Below are 24404 nucleotides of genomic sequence, written 5' to 3' on the forward strand. Positions count from 1 at the left end.
AAGAGACAGATAGAGAAAGGCCCCTGCAAGAGCCGAGGCTAAAAGTTTAGCTAGTCAGGTTTCTACTCGGAAATTGGATATTGCTTCTCAACTTGTGCTTTCTACACCTCTACCTGTGTTCTCCCAGATCACCAGCCCTCCGACTTTTCCTCAAACTCTGTTACCTGGCTCCCATTCTTCTGAACCTGATGCCACCGCTGGTCTTCAGTTAAGGGGAGCGCACGCTTATATAGAAATAATGCTCCGATTTTTATGAAATTTTTATATGTTATACATATATAAGGTGATGTTCCAGAAAAAATTTGAGAGTGACCGGATGATTGTTTTTTATTTTATTAAAAAAAAATAAATTTTTAAAAATTAAAAATGTTTCTCCGCCTTCATTTTTAGAGCTATTGCAATGCGGCTTCATACACAGAAAGTATATCATAGTAGGAAAAAAATCATGGTAAGAGTTTTACTATTTTTCCTTTTTTTTTGGATGGGGCGAGGGGGGGAATTTTCCCCAAAAATTTGTATAATTTGAGTATCACGGGTTCCTTGTCAACCCAAGAAAAAATCTAGCCCCAACAAAATATTCGTCTTTCTGTCCTCTCTCCAATGGTATATTTAACTTTAAAATTGGCCTAAAATAAAAAAAAGTAGTTAGCGTTTGAAGTGCAAAAAGTGAAAACTGAGAAAAACGACCGTAAAGGTCAACAAGTGTTTTTTTTTGGCACTCGTGGAAAAAAACTTATCTTAGATCATTATTTTGGTTGATTTCTGGCTCCAGGTCACCTCCCCCCTTTTATAAAAAGGGGTATTATTCGCTCGAGGCGAGGGTATCATCAAGTACCACCTGACTCTCTGTTGCCTGCTTTGAAACTAAGAAACTAAAAGTTTAGTAGCTACCAGGCTGATATTCTTGACTCATTTTCAGTCTTTTTTTTCACTTGTTTGGTCTTATTGGTCTTTGGAGTTTGATTTACAAGCCTTTTTATCTCTCGAATGAAGAACTACTTCTATACTTTCACTTGTGCCAAACAGATGTGTTAGTAAGTTGAATTTCTCATAGCTGAAGTTGTGTTCAATTTCCGCAATATTTATCTCACTCAATTGATGGTGCTGAGATTTTCTATTGCTAATTCGCTTTGCTGGGGCACTAACCGTAAACCTACACGATTGGCACTTCATTAGAATATCAGTATCCCATCTTTTGGGAGAGACTTCGACCTGAACTTTACCCCTGCAATTTCCTACCTTGCATCTAATACCCAACACTATTTTATCTAACTGAGATCTAGATATAATGAACTTGTCATCATGGACTCCCTTTTCATCATCCTTTATTCATTTCATTAACTGTGAGCGTATTTGTGAAGGTGAAAGTATATAGATTGTATTTAGAGTTACTGGATGTAAAAAAAAAAACGGCAAAAAACACAGCAAATAGCGAAAAAATTGCTCAGAATAAAAAGTTGCCCACCACCCACTTTCAATGTTTGGGGGCAACTGACTCAGCTGTTACACGGCACCCTCTCTTAGACCAAGCAAAAGCCATTTTTGTTGCCAGATGCTGCCAGATGTAGGAGATAAGGTGATATAAAAATCAAAATAATGAATAAATTAGGCGAATAAAGGAAAAAATGACAATAGTCATTAGGAGACAAACATCATCCCTACCTCACCGTGGGGGGACAGAGGCCCAAAACCCCATCAATTTTAATATTTCGAAAAAATGCTTTGGTCACGTGATAACGAAGGTGTTCCTCATGTCTTACGGCCATTTAACCATTATTTTTAAATTTAAAAAATATTCATAAAAAATCGACCATGCGCTCCCCTTAAGGCCCTTATGGATCAGGTAAGTGTCATTAGTGTTGGTACAAGTGCAATGTAAGTGGATGAGGTGACTACTCGTCCCACTGATGCTCCTAGGCAAAGGTCAATGTTAGACTCCCCCAAACCTAGGAGGAAGCAAATTGGAAGTCCAGGGGAGGTTGGTGGGGTTTGCCCATGGGTAGTTGCCCGCTCAACCAAGCCTGTTGATCGAACCCAGTACTCGGCGAATCGCCATTGGAAAGGCGTCCATACGGATGTGCATGCTCTGTTGTCCAGTGATTCAGACACCAGTGTGGACAGGGGGTGTAAACGTTTTTAAAAGGTGTCCATTGAAAAGGCATGCTCCTTCCGCTGAGCGTGCTTCCCTCTCCCACATAAGATTCCCAGGGAACAAGAGCACAGTCCTCTTCCCTCCTGCAGTTTTTGGGTTAGTCCCGAGCAGGTAGTGCATAACACTTTGTGATGGAGAGCCAGTCTTTGACGTGGCATTCCTCATCCAAGTTATCCGTGTGTTTAGTGGCTGAGCGTTCAGTGTCCGAACATCTAACTTCCAGTCCTGATCGGCTTGTGCATGACACTTCGATGATGGTGAGCCGGTCTTTGACGCAGCATTCCTCATCCAAGTTGTCTGAGCATCCAGCAGCCGAGCGCTTGTTTTCCGAACGTGTAGCGTCCGAGCTTTCTTTGTCAAAGTGCCCAGTGTCTGAGCGCCCAACTTCCAAATGCCCGTTTCTGAGCATTCAGTGTCCAAATGCCCAATCTGAGTGCCCAACTGCTGAGCATTGCCCAGTGTCTGTACACCCAGTTTCTGAGCACCATGTGTTAGAATTCTTGCCTTCGGTATGCTTGGCGCCAGTCTTTGATACGGAATTCCTCATCCGTGTGTCCAGTGGCCAGGCGCCCAGTGTCCAAACATGCAGTGTCAAAGTGTTTTGTGTCCAAACGCCCAGTGTCTGAATGCCTAACTTCCAGTCCCGATCGGCTTGTGCATGACACTTCGATGATGGTGATCCGGTCTTTGACACAGCATTCCTCGTTCAAGTTGTCCGAGCATCCAGCAGCCAAGCGCCTGGTTTCCAAATGTATAGTATCCGAGCTTTGTGTGTCAAAGCGCCCGTGTCCGAGCGCCCAACTTCTGAATGCCCAACTTCTGAGCACCCAACTTCCAAGCCCACAGTGTCCAAATGCCCAACTTCTGAGCACCCAATTTCCAAGCGCACAGTGTCCAAACGCCAGTGTCTGAGCATATGGTGTCGGATCGCCCAGTGTCCGAGCAATCGGGTTACAGCATTCAGTGTCCGAGTGCCCAACTGCCGAGCATTGTCCAGTGTCCGTACACCCAGTTTCCAAGTGCCATGTGCTAGAATTCTCACTTTTGGTATGCTTGGCGCCAGAAGCCAAACGTTTGGTGCCAGCGCCTGCTGTCACGGATCCTTTGTTGGAACCTATCCAATGGCAGTTGGATAACATCCTTGGACTTTTACAAAGGCAACCTGCTGCTGCACGTGATCAGGCTAACTTAGCTCCGTCTCCCATTACATCCAATGAGGAAGCCGACGAAGAAGCCATTGATCAAGATCATCCTATGTCAGTGCATTCGGCACTCTTGAGGCACTTCCTCTTCTGCTATCCAACTTTCTTCTCTCCAAGGGCCCCGTCGTCACCTGGTTTGGCCTTCATGATGAGACAGTCAGTAGAGGCCTCCAGACTACCAAAGATGGTCCTCTCCTCATCCTCTAGGAAGGCGTTAGCGGGCATTGATGGTTAGCAGGAAAGAGGAAGTTTGGTAAAGCAGTTTTCAGTGTACCTCCCTCGCGTCCGTCGCCAGGGAGGTACTCGTCCTACTCCACTGGTGAAGCGCTTTGCTGTGAGTTTCTGCCTCCTCCCAAGGGGACTTCTCCAGCCTTGTGGACGCAACACGGAAATCGGCTCTTAACTCTGGTAAGATTATGTTTACGTCTTTGGAATTTGACCTTTTTGTGAAAGACTTTTTTAAAGTCTTCGAAGTATTCAGCTTCCTAGACTGGACAATTGGGGCGTTGGCCAAGAAAATAGAAGATTGTAGTACACTTCAAGAGGACTTCGCTGCGGACTGGCTGGGAGTATTCTTGTGCACAGATAAGGTCATTAGGGATGGCTTCCAGGAGCTGGCCACCTTATTCTCCATGTGGGTTCTTAAGAAAAGGGAACTGTGGAGTACCTTTACCTCCAAAGGTGTTACTCCCTCTCAAAGACCAACTCTCCTGTTTGCGCGTTTAGATTGATCAGCTTTATTCCCAAGAGCTACAATAGAACAGATTGCGTCGGACTTACAGAAGAAGTTGACACAGGACCTTTTGATGCAGTTGACAAGGCACGCCAAGGAACCAACCCATGACACTTTGGTCTCGTTCAGCATGAGAACTCCCATTGCAACAGCAGCCCTTTTGAGGCGGAAGAACCAAATTTCAGCCCCGCCCATTCTCGAATCTACAATCAGTCTGGCCAGCCAAGAAGTCGTCCTCCAAACCGGCCTCTCGCAAGTGAGGTTCTGATCCTCCATACCCCTGTAGGAGCCAGGCTTTTCAAGTTTTGGGACAAATGGGAAGCCAAGAACACAGAACCCTGGGTAGTTAAAGTCCTACAAGTGGGGTATGCCATCCCGTTCAGGGAGAAACCTTCTTTGACATCCTTGCCCATCAGTTTAACAGCCTACTTGGAAGGCAAGAGAGGATTTTGGCCCCTGAAGGAAGAAGTATCGTGGAAGACGTAAGCACAGATGGATTTTACAACTGGCTGTTCGTCGTCCCCAAGGCGTCGGGAGGTTGGAGACCGGTCCTAGACATCAGTGTGTTGAACACTATTGTGCAGACCACCAAGTTAAAAATGGAAATTTGAACCGTTCAGTCATGTCAGCTATAGGGAGACTGGATGGCGATGGAGGATGCATACTTCCCTGTCCCAGTACATCCGGACTTGAGGAAGTATCTGCGGTTCATATTCCAGGGCAGGGTCCTTCAGTACAGGGCTCTCTGTTTCGGCCTCTCTACAGCTCCGTAAGTATTTACCTATGTTCTCGCTCCTGTAGCGAGATGCCCCCTTGATATGGGACCACCTTCATGTGGTGAGGGGGGCTCTTGAACCCCAGGAATTTGTTCCTGGGTTTGACTCCAAGAGTCTCATATATTATGTATTTCTTTGGACTAATTTTGAGGAATTTTTTACCTTTTGTAAAATTTATTGGACCTGATAAATAGGAAAAGATATAGCTGGGATTGGGTTTACATCTGACGCTAAATAATGGGAACTGTGGTAGGACCAGGGCGGTCTGGTTCTGGGGATAGGACTCTCGGCATTCTATCTGGTTTGCCCATAATACGATTAGGGTGGGGATGATTGTATTCTTGTAATACTCTCAGTCCTAGCAAGCGGGTTTGGCGTACATTTGGGCCACTCTAATCATGTTGTGCCATCCACTGTGGGGTAGGGTAGGGATGCAGACATTTGGAAGTCGGTTCTCACTTGTGCCATTGGTGGAAGAATAAACTCCAATGATATCTTTTTAAGATTTTCAGCTTTACAATTTTTTTCTTCCTCCAGTCTTTATGACAAGTCATTATAAGGATTCGAGTATCCCCGGGCCTTTTGATTGTGCCATTCCGGCACAGTTGACGACCGCTGCTCAATTACAGAGCAAATCTGGCATGGAAATGGACAATTCTCTGAATAATCCAAATAATCAAAATCAGGGTGGTATTAAAACTTCAATACTGTGTAAAACACCCAAAAAGACTAAATATCGACATGACCCAACCTTGACTCACTTTGACTCCCTCTTTGGGAGTGGAAGTTGGTCAAGGTTTCTGAGCATGGAAACAGAACAACAAATTTCAGCCTTAAATTTGGAAAACTACTTATTAAAAAGACATCCAACAACAGAAATGTCATTCCGACAAATAAAAGAAAGTACATACATGGCTTATAGAAGCCACAACATAAAACCAATCTGGAGACTATTTGTCCATAAAAAGTATTGATAATGTAAATGCAATTATAAAAAAACTTGACAGACACTATGAGCAGCATTCAGGGTACTACCTGTATTGCACTTCCTGAAAATAATAATGAACCGGTCAAGAAGAATATACTATTGGACTCTTAAGTTTAATATACCTTAGTTTAACCAGACCACTGAGCTGATTAACAGCTCTCCTAAGGCTGGCCCGAAAGATTAGATTTATTTTACACGGCTAAGAACCAATTGGTTAGGTAGCAATGGGACCTACAGCTTATTGTGGAATCCAAACCACATTATAGCGAGAAATTAATTTTTATCACCAGAAATAAATTCCTCTTATTCTTCATTGGCCGGTCAGAGATTCTAACTTGCGGCCAGCAGAGTGCTAGCTGAGAACAGAACCCACTCGCCCAACAAGGAACTCCATTGAACTCTCTAAAATGAGATATTCAAAGTCCAAGATTATGAGATATATATAATACCAAGTAAACAGAACAATAAAATATTAAGAATTGTAAAAATAAAATTTGAAGGTCAAGACCTACCTCAAAAAATAGAAATTTTGGGTCAAAATAGAGAACTGAGACCTTATGTCCCAAAACCACTACAATATCAAAACTGTAGTAAATATGGGCTTACAAAGAAAAACTGTTGAAATGAACGTTTATGTGCTTATTGTGGTTCTAACGAACATGCCACACAATGGAAATGTAGTAGGCCAGTGTGTAAACTGTGGGCAAGGTCATCACTCAAGGTCCAAAGAATGCATGTTTTATACAGTATGTACAATACAGAATTTAAAATCTTACAAGAAGGGACTGGGATGTCTATAAAGGAAGCTAAATTATCAGCTCTCTCTACCTGATAATGCCGCTGCATTTACAGCTGAGTTATGCGCAATAGCTCAGCCATAAAAATAATTAAAAACCTCCTGTAGTAATTTTGTAATTTTTAGCGACTCTAGAAGCGCCATTAAAGCCATTCAGAGATACAAACCAAAAAGTAACAATGTACAGCAAATAAAGTTATTACTCCATAATAATGGGAAAAATATAGAAATATGTTGGATCACTGCCCATGTAGGGGTCAAAGGAAATGAAAAGGCTGATAAAGCAGCTAAAGAAGCAGCCCATATGACACGATCTAATGTAAATATCCCAGTTAATGATTATATAACCTATATAATAGTAGGCATTACAGTAAACCCCCCCGTATTCGTGGTTTCACGGCTCGCGGACTCACCTATTCGTGGCTATCCCTGTGGAACATATATACACATTATTCGCGGGATATTCGCCCATTCGCATATTTTTCACAGAGAAATATTCACTAATTATTGTATTTTCATATTTTCATGACTAAATGCACTTTTTGTGATAAAACTAGTAAAATACTTCGGTATAAGCATTTTTAGAGGTCTTTTTGTTTTTGAACTAAAAATACTCAGGTATAAGCATTTTTAGAGTTTTTTTTGTGTTTGAATTGTCTAAATAAGGGATTTTGACAAACTTCATAAAACCAGAATTAAGTTGCCTCGAAGACCAACAATCCAACCAGAATTAGTACTCAACTTAGATGGTGAGAAAATCTTTCGGTGGAAGACATGATGAGCTGCAAGGGAACAAATCACTACACAAAATAAACGTGTACGGGGCAGTGCTAAATTTGGAATGACGTGTCAGTCTCGTGATGACGCCCTAGTTTGCGAGCGGGTGAGTATCCTTGGTTACAGGTTTGTAATGGCACATCCAATTTGGGACTTTGAGAATTGAGAAGTCTGTTGGACGAAGGCCTGTGGTAGTGGTAATAGCTCACCCCTTGTGTATATCGACATCTGTTAAAGATGAGCGAACTGGGGGTGGTAACCCCGGCATTCTAGATAGTTTTTTTCTCTGGTATATGTAGCAATTCTTATACCTAGAAATGTGCTAAATGGAACCAATTTCACTGGCTGACACAGGTCGAGCCCAGAAAAGCAGTTCTAAGTGTTTTTAGAGGGGTTTTAGGTATTCACGAATTTTAGCTATTTGCAGGGGCGTGATGCATCCCCCGCGAATACGGGGGGTTTATTGTATAAACAAATGGCAAAATAAATGGAATGAAGAACCTGAAAATAATAAGTTAAATAAAATAAAACCTGGTGTTAAAAAATGGAGTTCATCATACCAAAGAGAGAGAGACATGAGCAAGTAATTCTGACACGTCTCTGAATAGGCCATACTCATCTGACACATGGATACTTAATGAGCAATCCACATGAACCAGCTCTTGAATGTGCAGAATGCAGAGTAATATTAACAGTTAAACGTGTTATCTGAATGTCTAAAATATAACCAACATCGGTTATCAACTTTAGGAAATGGATTGATTGGCCAAATTTTATCAGTCTGCAACATTTTCAATTGACCCCATTTTAATATTCATGAGGAAGTGTAAATTAATTGATAAAGTATAGAAAGTAATTTATCAAAATACGAAAGCCCACTGGGCAACTAATATGTATAAAAAAAATCCAAATTTTAAAAGTGTCAAGTTATCCTGATTTTTATCGGTACCAGTACTCAGTTTATTTCATTTTTATGGCGCAGATGGAAACTTGAGTAAATGTTTTTAATGTGTGCATGTGTTCTAGTGTGGAATCATAGGCCTTTTTGCATATTTTAAAAGTTTCATTTATTCATCATTTAGTCCCATGCTTAGCCTATGGCTTAGACCTGGGACTCCATTTCATTTTAATCCTTTGGGCCAGCCCTATGAGAGCTGTTAATCAGCTCAGTGGTCTGGTTAAACTATTTTAATAATAATAATAATGTAGCGAGATGGCTCCATCTCATGGGGATCATCTGTTTATATCTGGATGACTCGCTGCTATGCTCCCCATTGAAGACAAGATACTTGGAGGACCTTGAAAAGACTCTACTACTGGCTCAAGAGTTGGGTCTTTTAATCAGTGTTCAGAAATCCCAATTTACTCCGACACAGTGGATTCTCTATTTGGGGTTGAAGATCGATGCTCTGCCTTTTTTGGGCTTTTCCACCCCACAAAAGGATTCAAGACTGCCTGAAGAAAGTAAGAAACTTCATATCTTGCCCATCGTGCACAGCCAATGAGTGGATGAGTCTGCTAGGCACTCTCTTGTCCATCGAGAAGTTCGTGCCTTTAGGAAGGTTACACACCTATAATTCTTCCTAAAGGCCAGTTGGCAGAGGAAAGCTCTCCCAGACTCCTTCATTTTCCGCATCACTCCTGAGATCATGGAGGATCTTCGATGGTGGCTTGCAGAGGGGAGGTTCTTAGTAGGAAAGCCATTGCACCTGCTGAGCCCTGACCTAACATTGTACTCAGACGCGTCGGATCTGGGTTGGGGGCTGCTTTTGAATGATATGGAAATACTGTGTCTGGAAATGGTCGTCAGAAGAGAAGAAATTACATATAAATGTAATGGAATTGAAGGCGATTCACTTGGCCCTTCAGCATTTTGCAGCGGAGACTTTTGGCAAGACAATCAGTCCACTCGGACAACACGACCGCACTGGCCTATATAAAAAATCAGGGAGGGAGTCATTCTTTCTCCCTTTATGAAGCGGCCAAGGATCTTCTCTGGGCAGAGATCAACAGTACTAGGATAATAACTCACTTCATCCAGGAAAAGTTAAACGTTCATGCGGATGAGTTAAGTTGCTGCAAACAGGTCCCTCCGACGGAATGGACGCTGAATCCACAGGTGTGCACCGGCCTGTGGAAATGGTTGGGGAAACTGTTGGTAAACCTGTTTGTGACGTCGAGAAACCATCGCCTCCCCGTCTAGAAGCCATCGCCTCCCTGTCTACTGTTTTGCAGCCCTGGACCCTCGGGCTTGGGTGACTGATGCCATGCTCCAGGACTGGTCGGACTTAGATGTTTACACCTTCCCACTGTTCAGTATGGTGAGAAAAGTCCTAAACAAGTTCATGACCCACACTGACGTGTCCATGATGCTTGTAGCCCCGTTTTGGCCACAGAAGGAGTGGTTCCCAGACCTTCTCAGTATCTTAATAGATTTCCCCAAACTTTTACCTCAGAAGAAAAGCCTTCTAAAACAGCCTCATTTCCATCGCTTCCATCTAGGCTTATCCGCTCTTGCTCTGACAGGCTTCAGACTGTCAGGGAGCTTGTCACTGTGGAGGGCTTTTCAAGAAAAGCTGCAGAAGCATGCGCCAAGTGCAGACGTCAGTCTTCCGCTAATGCCTACCAGGCGAAGTGGACAGTCTTTCGTGATTGGTGTGAAAGACACAGTGTATTGTCTTCTAAAACTTCTGTAGCATAGATTGCTAATCTTTTAATATTTCTGAGGTCCTCTCAAGGCTTGGCCATCTCTACAATCAGAAGTTATAGATCTATGCTAAACTCTGTATAGACAGAGGTCTTGATTTGTCTGCTAATTAAGACATAAACGATCTAATTAAGTCCCTAGACACTTCCAAGCTAGAGAAGTCTACATCAGTTGTCTGGGATCTAGGTGTCGTCCTCAAATGACTCTCTGGCCCTACATTTGAGCCCCTTCATGCCTTATCACTGAGAAATTTAACAGTGAAGACTCTTTTTAGTTTAACTTTATGGCAAAGCAGGATCAGCCCGAGTTACACGCCACAGTAAGCTTAGGTTTTTCTGGGAGATGCAGTCTGCTCATTCACACTTGGATTCCTGGCAATGAACGAAACTCCGTCCAACCCTTGACCTCGTTCGTTGACAATCAAGAGTTTGTTAGATATCTTTGGGCCAGCAGACCAGGAGAGAACTCTTTGCCCAATTAGAGCTCTTAAGTACTACTTAGATAAGACCAAAGAGATTAGAGGTCTCTTTCAGAATTTATGGTGTTTGATAAAAAAAAACTCACGACCATTATCTAAGAATGCCTTGGCCTTCTTTTTAAAGTGTGTTATTTCCTAGTCGCACTTGAAGATTCAAGAAGACGATCTCTCTGTTTTTAAAGTAAAAGCTCGTGAGATTAGAGCAGTTGCCACTTCGTTGGCTTTTAAGAAGAACTTGTCACACTCCATTATTTGCGCGATGTGGAGACAGTCTATAATAACTGCAGTACTTAAGGCCCATTAGCTGTGGCTGGCAAGATATTGGGGGAAGAAAGATAGGGGATATACTTTCCTAGCCTCTATCTCCTCGCCTTGTTAAAGGATGCTGAGTTTGGGATGCCTGGTGATGGCGTGTACCAGGAGTACCTTCTAGTTGTTGGTTTTTTGGTTGTATTCATCGTACTGCACCCAGGGCAAGGGCATTTTATTTTAAGGCCTTGCCAGTCTTTGGAGTACTACTCAAGTACAAGGTTCTCCCACTGAAGTAGAGATGACTCTCGGCTTTACTGCCGCGTCACTACGGGTTTAGATGAGCGCTAACCAGAGGCAGTATCTTCCTGCTGCGGCTCTCTCACCAAGTAAGGTTACAGCAAGCATTACACCAATGCTAGCTACCTTTCAATTTCAAATTCATCTCCTTTAATGAGTGTTTTGGATGGAAAATGTCCATGCTTCCCATCTCCTGTCAATGTGAGATTCAGCTGTGTAGTTACTTGGTAAGTTACTTAAATAAAAATGACATTTTTATGATAAAATGTTTTATTTATACTTTCCAAGTAACTACATGATCAAAGCCCTCCCACCTCCCCGCTCATGGACATAGGGCACAAACGAATTGGGCTCTTCAGCACTGTTGTACCTATTCTTTCCCGGCAGTGGCTGGGGTCTAGTTACCTATGCTAAAACAGTAGCGCGTTACCGCGAATTTCAAATTTGGAACTGCCGTGGCTAAGTGAAACTAATAGCTAGGTAGTTACTGGGTAAGTATATTTGAAACTTTATTTCATCATAAAAAATATCATATTTACAGACATGTTAAACGAAACATTTATTAGTATGACTACAATAAAGTAAATGTGCTTCTAAATTTGTAATCCTGTTACAGGTTGTATTTGAAGCATGGGAGAACCATATTCTTGGATCAGCATTGGAAGACCTATTGTCTACTATAAAGAAAAATCTAGCTTTAGTTTCTAAAATGGGAAAACCTTCAAAATGTGCTCAGATTTCAGAAATTGATGCTATTCTTACAAGAGAGTTGTCCAAACATGTTTCAGCATTATAATTTTGATGACTCAAAACCAAGTTTGGGTGAGTATAGTATTGCTGACCTAAATAATAGGTATCTTTTTCATAATTTCATTAAGATCCAATTAGCCAAGGGCTCCTATTTGATATCTGTACTGTTGAGAATGGCATACAGTGATTTGCATTTACATTTGCTCCTCAATTTTGATTAAGAGATTTGAGGCTTACTGTATAGGTTCTTATATTGATTTAATAATAAAAAAATGTGTGTCGCTGGGCCTTGTAGATTCATTTAGTTCAGCTTGGTGGTGTGCTAGGAATGGGTTTCTTAGCACAATCTTTTTCATTTCAACCCCAACAGTCATATAATGCCCACATTTGGGGTCTTGAATAGACTCGTTCTTTTGTTGACAAGACATGCAACACTTGGATCCACCTTGTTTACTGTTTATGAGTCTGTAGCTCTGTTATCAACTCTATCAGAATATTCTTCAGCTTTGCTCATCAGCATCAACTGCTCATCTATCAATAAAGTTCATTCTAACTTTTTTACTCCCAGATATGGTCAGCACTGGTTGTACATGTAGTGAATTTTACTCATGGCATCTTACATAATTAATATTTTTGTTTTTTGTGTCAGTTCATTGTTTGCTTGCATGCTACTGGCTGACAAGTTGTTACCTAGCTACTGCAGAGAAGAAGGTTTTGTTGCACTACCTACCTGTGTTTTTTCTGTGCAGAACATGAGTTTCAGTTTTAATACTTTAAATCCAACATATACATAATGCTATGTAAGAGTTTCTATTTTTGTGTAATTTTTTATATAATTATTTTTTTATTAGATATCTGATATTTTGTATTGCAGCTTGTAATTGGTATACTGTATTTAACTTTTAAAGGTTTCTTTGCTTTTCAGCACAGTAAGTGATACTATGCTTTTCCTTATGTCACTTTTGTATTTTTTGTATTTACTGTAGTGTGGTGTGTTTGCCACTCTAGTGCTTTGTTTTGTTTTTTTATGTGGTGTTTAGCACTCAAGTATTTTGCTTTGTTTATGGCTGTATTTTTTGCTGCTTATTGTTCATTATGTTACAGAAATGTCGAAGTATTTGAGTATGGCATTTTGGTTCTTCAAGTCCTTGCCTGAAATGGGCCCCTCACCTGATTTGTAGCACCTTGTATAGTTAGCAGTTTTTGGCCTTTACTCACCTGTAAGATGTTGACTACCATTACGCTGACCATTTTTAACTTGAGCATTTCATAGTCAGTTCGGGCAAAAGACAAGGATCAAGTTCAACCTTAAGTCAGAGCTCTAGACAGCAGACCATTCTTGACTACACTGCTTAGATGTGCTTATCTTCTATGCCCAACAGGATGACCATGTTAGGAGTCATGGGTCCCCTTTTCAACCCAGGGGAGGGGGATGGCCAGTAATAAAGCTCTCTACTAGAGGTTGTAGGAGATGAGGTCAATACAAGAAACTCTGATAGTGGAGCTATCTCCAGAAATTCCATAGATAATGGCTAACAGTAGGAACAAAGTTGTGGGTAGTAGGATTCATCCATGTTGGATACAACCTGTCTTTCTGGAGACAAGTCCAAGTTGAACCTGCTTCCTTCAACAAAAGCTACAGACTGGGGAGTGGACATTGGCACAAAAACAGCTTTTGCACTCGACAGCTACTTCAGTATGAGGTTGTTCCACCTTTTGTTGTTGAAGTCATGGTCTGCAGTATTGCTTTCAGAGTATTTTTACTGGTAGCAAGATTCTCTCTCTCTCTCTCTCTCTCTCTCTCTCTCTCTCTCTCTCTCTCTCTGGATGTGTCCAAGACGTCTTGGATGGGTAGAGTATCTGCAATATCATTAGGCAAAAGGCACTTGGTCAGTGTACCTTAACTTACAGACCTTACAGTTCGGTTGGGTTGCCCCAGGTCCCTCAGTGTGAGGCACCTCTGATGTCTACCAGAGAATTGCTAATGCATCTTCCGGTATATTTTGCATCTTCCAATCTTGGATGGTCTGGGATACAGCTTAGATATTTGTCGAGTTTATTCTTAAACACATCTACGCTCACTCCTGATATGTTTCTCAGATGAGCTGGTAACGCATTGAATATTCTGATATTTTTAGCTCCATGAAGTTTTTGGTAATTCCTTCTATCTGTTTCCATGCCTGTATTATCATGTAGCATTCTCTTCTCCTTCAAGACTATATAAATTTTAAGAATTGTAGTCTTTCCCAGTAGTCAGGTCCTTAACTTCTGTTCTAGCCAAAGGACCTTGTACACTCTCTATTTGTGCCATCCTTTTGCAGTGTGGGTACCATATTATATTGCAATATTCAAATGGACTACGTATACGTTTTATAAAGCATAATCATGTTTTCAGCTTTTCTTGTTTTGAAGTGCCAGAACAACATTCCCATTTTTGCTTTGCATTTTGCCAATAGTATTGCTATTTGATCATTGCATAACATATTCCTATTCAACATCACACAAGGTCTTTGACTACTTCCTTATTTGTGATTGTCTCATTATTAGGTCCTCTATATAGGTTATATGTCCTTCTTTTTAATCACTATAATTTATTGATTCGAATTTATCAGAGTTAAATACCACCCTATTTACTCTGCCCATTCATATATTTTGTTTAGGTCTCTCTGTGCGAGTTCCTATCTTCATCACAAGTAATTTATCTACTTTTTCTTGTGTCATCTGCGAAACTTCTCACTACTGAGTCCTAACATTACTGTCTATGTCTGCAATCATAATAATAAACAGCAATGCAGCTAACACCATACCTGTGGCACAATCGGATATACCTTGGCTTCATCCAATTCTCTCGCCGTTTGCAATCACTATCTGTGTTTCTGTTTCTTGCAAAATTCTTTATCCATCTTCCTACTTTGTCCACAATATTATGTTTTCTAATTTTTTTCACTAAAAATAGTATTATGGTCTACCTTGTCAAAAGCTTTTGCAAAGAGTAGGTAAACCACATCTGTATCTTTTTCGTTTATCATATTTTTATGTATGTTTTCATGGTGGACTAACAGTTGGTTTGTGTACTTTTTCTGGGTACAAACCATGTTGTCCTATATTAAACAAACTATTTTTCATTAAATGTTTCATTATATTTTCTTCCATTACCATTTTCCTACACTTTTTCATAATATGTGATGTTAAACTCACAGGCCTGATATACTTGCCTCTAGTCTTGATCCACTTTTGAAAATAGGGGTAATATATGCTAATTTATGTTCATCATAAATCTTGCCTGTATCTACACTTGTTTTAATGATATTGCAGTGGCTTTTATGATAGAAAGAAATACTTTCTTTTAACAAAATGGCAGGTACGCTGTCTGTCCGCTCTTGATCCATTTTTAATTTCATTAATAGCCTACACAATATCGGGCTTCATTAATATCTATGTATGATAAATATTATCTATTTCATCCTCTTACTTTATAATATCATTATCTTCATTATCAATTCAAATTGTAAATTCTCTCTTATATCTTTCTGCTAATGTTTATTTACATATTTTACTTTCATTCAATTTCGTTATTCGCCCCTTCAGTTCTTAGGGCCTATTTCCTCTTCTTTTATTCATCTTTTTTCCATATGAGTAAAATATTTTTGGGGTTTTGCTTGATATTTTCATAGGTCTTTTCTTCAAAGTCCCATTTTCATTTCTTTTGATAGTACTGTATAATCTTTTGTTCTGCATTTTCTATCTTACTTTTTAGTTCCATCACTTTCCATGCATTCTTTTCTTTTCCACTTTGATTTTCTGGAACAAGATCCTTCTGTCTCGTGGTATGCATGACTGATGTTTACTTTTCTTCTTCGGTATATATTTATCCACTATTTTCTGTAACATTTTATATAATATATCCATATTTACCGGTATATATTATCACTTGCGAATATGTTTTCCCAGTCTTAGTTTAATTCTTCATTTATTTCTGACCATTTTATATTCTTACTATAGAAATTATATTTCCCATATCCTTCCCACTTTTTTGTCTCTTGCTCATCTCTGTTTCACTTGCTTTGGAATGGACTGTTAATTCTATGACATTATGGTCTGAAATACTCGTGTTATACACTATTATTTCTTTAACATAATTCACCTCATTCACAAATACTAGGTCTAAAATATTATCCATTCTTGTTGGCAGGTGATTTATTTGCTGGATGTTATGTTCTGGTAGCATATCTAATAGCTTTTCAAATTGCCTCTTATCTTATGCACTACTATTACTCTCTTTTTTATATGTATAAATACAACCACAAACTCCTATTCGTTCTTTCCAATCTACAAAAGGAAAGTTAAAGTCTCTGGATAGGAATATAGTCCAGTCTTTGTGATTTCTACATATATCATCCAGTTTGTCTATTATTATGTCAAACTCTTTAGTGTTAGGGGGTCTGTATATTACAATGTTCACTAATTTTTCAGATTCAAATTCTACCGCTGTTAATTCACATTCTGTGTTACTATATTTCTCACAGATTTTTCCTCGATTTATGTTTCTACCATATATCGCGGTTCCCCCATGATTCCTATTTTTTCTATCTGATCTATAAGTTTGGAAACCCTGTATCTGATCATCATTACCAATCTCTTGGGAATACCAGGTTTCACTTATATTCATTATATCTATTTTTTCAGTTTGAATTAGTTTTTCTAAGAACTCTATTTTTCTTTTTGAGTTACTCGAAACTAAACCCTGCACATTCATCACTATGATGGTTTGCGAGTTATCCCCATTATCTAATATGGGTAATAATAAGGATTTTCCCATGTCTCTTTCCTGTTCTGATATGTTGTTCTTTTCTTTATTTCCAGAAATTTGGACATTAAAAAATCCAACTTTTCCAATATATATGATCTTCCATCTTCATATTTATTAATTTTGTGCTTGTATCTGCATCTGTCTCCGTATCTGACCCATCCCCTTGCATTGTAGATACATTGCTTGTTCCTTGCACTCTACCTAGTTGCTGATGCCTCAAATCGCAATGCTGACATTTCACAACGTGGTGTTGGCATGCTTTTTACCTTCATCTCATGACAGGAGGCAGCACATCAACCCCCTAGATTGAAGCTGTGTTGGCTAGCAGCGGACATTTTTGTGTCAGCAGAAGTGAACAATGGAGGATTGTTGGTGGATATGCTCATGACAAACCCTAGTAAAAGTTGCCAAAGTATTGTTCTGGCCAACTGGATCCAGCAGAAGAACCCTGAGTAGTCCCCTAATTTGGAAGAAGCTTCTGAATAGCCACATTTTATGAGGTTCCTTGTCAACCTAAGATGCATCAGTTTCATGATTTATGGATATTCAGCAAGAACACAGGGGGTAAAGGTGTAGGTTTGATAATAGATAGTTTGGTAGCAGAGAGGCTACTGAAATTTTAATTTGAACTCATTTCTAGATAATTTTTTATCCAAATATTTACCAGAATGAGTGAATGATTGTATGCTTTTAAGCAAAGCCATTCTGCATTTTAAAGTGAGAAGGAATATCTGTACTACATGAAATTCAAACCACACTAGAAGTCAAGTAGCTAATTGAAATATGAAAAAAATTAGGTTTTCAGTATCACAGTTGTCGCCAAGTTTCTCACTCATAGACCTGCCATACAGTGAGGTAGCTCTTCTCTTTATTAAAAAGATGAGTGGGTTAAAATGTTTTGTTATTTGATCTGTTTGACAATAGTTAACTGGGACCTATCTCCCTTCATCACTTTATATTGAATACCTATGGGTAATGTGTACTGTATATCCAATACATAGCCTTGTTCAAATCATGATGGTCATCCTCTTGGGTGATTTGAATTACCGTATACCTTTTCTTTATGTATGGCCCTCACCTTAAGATAATTGGTTAAACAATTCCAGCTAGCTTGCCTCATATTTCTGATGTAAGAATGGATCACTTGCTTAAGATCTCCATAAGTAATATTTATAATGAAGCGATTGATCCCATAGCCTCTTCAACTGCCATGTCTGCTTACTCATTTCCATCTGTCCACATAGGCTAGTATATAAGAGTAGCTCACTGATACATTCAGGTGAAGACAGGAGGACCAGCCATTCTGTCATTTCTTTTTCTTGTGGTTAGTGAGCATCAACAGCTGTAGTGAAGATAAATCAGGGCTAAAAACAGAAAAAATGAAATTTACATCAAAGAAATATGTTTAAAGACATGTTTGACAGCTTTTACCATGCTGTGAAGATGAAATTAGTTGGCAATTTGTTTTTAGTAATTCTCTCCAGCTAGAACAGCACATGTGTCACCATCATTCAGCTTATATCCATCAGTATGCCTGTACAGGATATACAGTACCCGTAGTACTTACTGGAATGTTTAAGAAACATCCTTGTAATTATTTAACTGGAACTGTGTTTTTCCTTCATGTGGTTTGGAACATTTCAAAATGAGGTTTCCAACAAAGGCAGTGATTAGGTGCAAGTCATATGCAATATGTGCTTTCTGTACAGTAATCTAGCTAATTTCTTTTCAAAACCACATTTCCAAAGGTTTATTGCTGCCCGATCTACTGGCATCTGCATGTGTTTTTTTAGGATTATTGTTTGATTTAAGGTTTTAGTGATGCACCTGAGGATTAATTATTTGGGATGAATCTTACCTACTGTTAAAGATAGCTTATATTTCTGTGCCAATAGGCAAGTTGGCATTCAAACAAGAGGTGATTGATTGGCTGACCCTGGACAACTGTCAAGTATACCCATTCTCCACCAGGTGTGTTTTGAATGTTTTTGCTCTTGTGAGAATTCTCCTTGCTGCTACTGTGTATACTGTGTGCCTTCACGTCAATGTGTCAAAATGACTGACAGTTAGGGCTACACTTCTCTCCCACTTATCTACCTGAAGAAGACTTGGAATTCCACAGAATTATGCTAAAATCTTACCTAATGTACTATATTTTATTATATCTTCCTAGTTATTGAAATTCGGAAAGTTTTAATTATATCATGGAAAATATGAAAAAGTGAATGACAAAGTAACGTCATGTTTATCTATGAACCTATACAGAACATATAAACACATTTTAAATATGCCTAAAAGATCTCTCTCTTTCGTATCTGAGAGAGAAGAGAGAGAGAGAGAGAGAGAGAGAGAGAGAGAGAGAGAGAGAGAGAGAGAGAGAGAAAATACAACTCACCCATCTGACAGTATACAGTAAACCCCCCATATTCGCGTTCTCATGGTTCGTGGACTCCCATATTCGTGGGTTTCTCTGTGGAACATATCTAGCCATCATTCGCGGAAAATTCGCCCATTCGCGGTAATTTTCACTGAGAAATATTCACTGATTACTGTATTTTCATATAATTTTCATGAATAAATGCACTTTTTGTGATAAAGCTATTAAAATACTCAGGTATAAGCATTTTTACATGGTTTTTCTTGGTTTAAGCTATCAAAATGGGCAGTTCTAAGTTTTTTTTAGAGGGGTTTTAAGCATTCGCGGATTTGACGTATTCACGGGGGGGTGTGGGACGCATCCCCAGCGAATACGGGGGGTTTCACTGTATACACAAAGCATATGAGTTACAAGCTTTGTGATTGGCTATTTCCAAACCACCTAGCCGATAGCATGTCATCATGAAGAGAGGGAGTTTGCTACCAGCTTTGTGATAGGCTACTTACAGCTCCTTCCGTCAATAGTGTATTGTTATGGAGCGTACGTCAAAGCAATAAAAAAAATTGTAACACGTACATATGTGCTCATTTGATGGTGGCTTCATGAACTTCCTGGAGTTTTTATGTTAATGTTACAGTAATTCATATTTTATTAAAGAATATATACAGTACTGAGAGAAAGAGAGAGAGAGAGAGAGAGAGAGAGAGATATTATTTGAAAATTAGTAAATCTTTTATTATCAAAAATATTTATGATACAGCAATTCATTTTTCATTGAGAGAGAGAGAGAGTCAGATGGGGGTTGCCTTACGTTAAATATCAAGAGTGCGTTGAAAATAAGTAAATAATTTTTTATCATAAAAAATGTATTTATGATAAAGTAATTCATATTTTAGAGAGAGAGAGAGAGAGAGAGAGAGAGAGAGAGAGAGAGAGAGAGAGAGAGAGAGAGAGAGAGAGAGAGAGAGAAGAAGCACTGTAAGCTTGCCTAATGACTTCACGTAGCTAAAAGGAGATTGTGTTCTTGGACACTTCTGTCTTGTTCCGGCCTATGCTAACAAAAAGTCTTTACGGCCTATGCTAACAAAAAGTCTTTGACGCTCAGGTCTGAGACGACGAGTCCTTTTTAGATAACTACACAGTGCCCTGACAGGACATAATAGTAATGCATCTGGTTGTTACCAACAAAACCCCCAAGGGAGGGGATCGAGAAAGACTTGAATCTGTCATCATGAACCGTGGGATTTTGAGTCTTAGCTACAAATTCTGGGACAAATTCAAAGGCTGTGGACCCCCAACTCCTCGTATGTTTAATATTAAAAGAGAGTCCATGAAGTTCACCAATTCTCTTTGATGAAGCTGAGGCCAGTAAGAAAACCATTTTGAGGATTAAATTTCTGTCTGTTGAATCCCATAAGTTTTCATATGGAGCACGAGTGAGACTCCTAAGCACCAGGGTCAAGTCCCATTGATGAAGTTTAAGATCTCTTGGGAAACAGGATTGCTCAAAACTTTTGAGAAGCTTAGAGACTTTCCATGAAGATGAAAGATATACATCCTTCAAACACAGAACCAATCATAGAGCAGCTCCTTGATGGCCGAAACAGAGTAATTTCTCCCTACGGAGAAAAATGAGGAAGTCCACTAATTGTTGAATAGCAGTTCTGATGGAAGAGAAACCCTGTTGACGATACGAATCACAGTAGACGGTCCATTTCCCTAGGTACGTGGATATAGATGATGATCTGAGATAACCCGACATCTCTGTTGCTGCTTTGCGAGAAAAGCCTTTCGCTCGCAAGAGATACTGAGTCTCCAGCGATGAAGAGATAAGGATTCTACCAATCAGTGAAACCTCTCAATGTGCAGTTGGCATGGAAGGTTGTGCCATGTGGAATCTCCCTTGGAGCCTCGGTCAGTAAAGCTAGGAGATCGGGGAACCATTCTGCTTGTGGCCACAAGGAGCCACTAGGGTCATCCTGAGGTTCTGAGAAATCATCACTCTGTTGATCACTTGATGGATTAGGCAAAAGGGAGGAAAGGCATAAATGTCCAGCTTGTCCCAGGTGTGTTGCAGGTTCTGCCACGAACCAGGGGTCTGGAACAAACGAACAAAATACCTCCAATTTTTTGTTGAATCTTGTCACAAAACAAAAAGGTCTGCTGTTGGACTTCCCCACAGATGGAAAATCCTTTCCACTACTTCCTGATGTAGTGACCACTTTGTCCCCAGAACTTGACCCCAATGACTCTGCTGGTCCGCCACAATATTCCCCTTGCCTGGAATGTATCTGGCTGAGAAATCCACTTGAGTGAGAGACCACCACACCCTCTGGTGCAGTTGTATTCTCAATTCGCATAGCTGACATGACACTAGCCCCCCCGTTTGTTGACATAAGCTACCACCATAGTGTTGTCGGACATGAGAACCACTTTCTGCCCTGTCACCCTTTTTTGAAATTCCTGAAGTGTTAGGAAGGATGCTGTCAGCTTCAGGGTGTTGATGTGAAGCTGTATGTCTTGGTGATCCCACTCTCTTGAAGTTAGGAGATCTTCCAAGTCTGCCACCCAACCCTCGTGTGAGGTGTCTGAGAACAAGAGAATCTCTGGAGGGGGAGAGTGAAGGGGTGCTCCTATGGTCAGGTTCTTATCATCCAGCCTCCATTCTAAGTCCTGTCTCACTTTCGAGAGAGGAACTCGAAACTGGAGAGTCCTTCAAAGGGGACCAAAACACTTTTAGTCTCCATTGGAGAGACTGAAGGTGGAGACGTGTGAGGAACAAGCTTCTCTAAGGACAACAAGTAACCTAGAACGACCTGCTACTGACGTCCTGGTTGTTTCTGTTTTGACGGGAAGGACTGGACAGCACTCCTGAACTTGTCGATACGTTGGTGTGATGGATATAACCTCACCACCGTCGTGTCTATAAGCATGCCCAGGTAAAGTATCCTTTAGCTGGGAGTGAGATTTGACTTCTCCAAATTTATCATGATGTGTAAGTTGCAACAGAATTGCAGAAGACGGTCCCTATCTTGGATTAGCTTTACCCGAGAACTTGCCAGGACTAGCCAGTCGTCAAGGTATCCCAAGATGTGTATCCCGTGAGAATGAGCCCAGGTTGAAACTAGGGTGAACACTCTTGTGAACACCTGTGGGACAGTTGAGTGAGTTAGTTATAAATGATTTGTTTAACCAGAAAGGCTGCAGCTAAGTACCTTGAATTGATTAACTAGTTATCTCTCCCAGACTGAAGCAGAGAAACTTACGGGGTGATTGGTGGATTGGAATCTGGAGGTATGTATCCTTCAGGTCTGTCGTGAGCATGAAGTCGTTCTTCCTGATGGCTGCTAGAACTGTGCGAGGAGTTTCCATTTTGAACAGAGCCTTACTGATGAAAAGGTTGAGATTCGACAGGTCTATAACAGGTCTCCAATCTCCCATTGCTGTAGAAACCTGGAGACTGATCCTTTACTACCTCCATTGCTCTTTTTTCCTTCATTTTCTTCACTTCCTCCTGGAGTGCTAGATGCTTCGGCGACCCTTGAGTGTACGTTGACTGGTGAAGGGGAAGGTCGGAGAGGGGAGGAGGAAACTCGAAGGGGAGTAGATATCCCACCCATAGAACATCTGCTACCCAGGTCTCTGCTCCATACTACTGCCAAGCTGCCCAATGGCTTGCCAAGGCACCCCTTCACTGATGGCAGCAAGTGGGGAGGAGCATCCCCTCTACCGTCTCCCTCCTCTAGCCCTGCCTCTGTCTCCTCTCCTGTGTCTGGAAGAATTCACTTGACTAAGAATGAAGTCAGCATGCTTAGAGCATGGACTCTCTTGGGAGCCTGAAGATCTGAAGAACGAAAAGGAATCTTGTCTTGATCTTGATGCTGTCCGCAAAAACGGGAGCGAGAACTACGATGAGGAGATGAATATAACAATTGGTTATGCAGTCTTGCAGGGCTGCTGATACGTGAAGAATGGCCACAGCCGTGTGATTGACAGTGTGGATTACAGTTACGGCCTTGTGGTTTAGAGCGCGGATCATGGTCCCTTCTGGGAGAATGTGAGTGAGAATAACGATGTGGAGATGAAGGCCGTGGGAGGATATGCGGTCATGTAGGGCTCTCAACACAGTAAGAAGAGACACGGCCGTGTGAATGAGAGTGAGGGCTAAGAGATCTACAAGGAGAACGGTCCCGGTCCCGAGAGCTTCCTTCACAGTCGACTTCTTGATGGGAGCCTTATCGTCCTTCTTACGGACTTGAGAGAATCACTCATTCCCCAAACAGGACTGGTAGATGACGAGATCCCAGCGACCTTCTGTGGAGAAGTCTGATCTGTAGATTTGGAGTTCTTAGAGGGCACTTCTAGGGAGTGTGCACTGCTGCACAGGAGCCAGGAACTGGCCTTGGATTGATGCATGGCCGTACTTCTTCAGAAAAACACCTTTGACTCTGTCAAAGAGAGCCTGAGCAATAGAGGGAGCAGATGTAGTAGGCCCAGGGATGGAAGTCGATGGAAATGACAGCTGGTGACAGCACGGTGTAAGGTTGGGGGAGAGCTGTTGACAGAAGAGATGACGTCATGGAAACTGTAGCTCTGGAAACAGTCCCAGGGAGAGCCATTGTAAGTTGAGATGACGTCACGGAAACTGAAGATCTTGAAATTGCCATGGCAGACGACACTGGGATGCGAGAAGACATGTAGTGGGACAAAAGGCCGGAAAAGTTTGGTACCCCTGGTAGGCCTAACGGCGCTCAACACTTGGTGAGCTTCTGCACACATACCCCTGAAAAGACTGCACAAGTGGGAGCTGCCTTCTCCCTCACAAGGGGAGGAAGCTCCCCCTCCCAAATGAAGAGGGGCAGCAACATCAAATCTTCTAAAGACAAAGCAGTAGAGGAATGAGAGTGGGAGAAACCTTCTTGAGAAGAAGCAAGGAGAGGAGATTTTGGCAAAGAAGAGATGGAACAAGAAGGAATTGATACGTTTGCTGCCATTGGGGGTGAAAACCCATCCCAAGATGGAGCTGCCAATTTCCTCTTATATCTCCCCTTCTTACCAAAATTCCTCCATTTGCTCAGGAGACCAAGTACAACACTATGGACAGGGATTACTTGCGCTACAATCGTTAGCTCTGCACCTGCTACAAGTGGTATGGGGCTCTGTATCCAAAGAGGCCAAATAACAAGAACAAGGGTTGTTACCCACTCCCAGACATCTCTGAGGCATGGGTTGCTTAGACAATTCATGGGTTTGCATCCCTCCTCTTACACCCCTACTGGCTGTCTCCCGTTGCCACCAAAATCCTTGTA

General features: G+C 41.0%; 1 pseudogene; it reads left to right on the forward strand.

Annotated features, from left to right (window-relative positions):
• LOC136835197 (glucoside xylosyltransferase 1-like) overlaps positions 1-24404 on the forward strand; it is a 48470-nt pseudogene that overhangs the window by 20811 nt on the left and 3255 nt on the right.

Source organism: Macrobrachium rosenbergii, chromosome 55 (assembly GCF_040412425.1).
Source record: "Macrobrachium rosenbergii isolate ZJJX-2024 chromosome 55, ASM4041242v1, whole genome shotgun sequence".
Lineage (NCBI taxonomy): Eukaryota > Metazoa > Arthropoda > Malacostraca > Decapoda > Palaemonidae > Macrobrachium > Macrobrachium rosenbergii.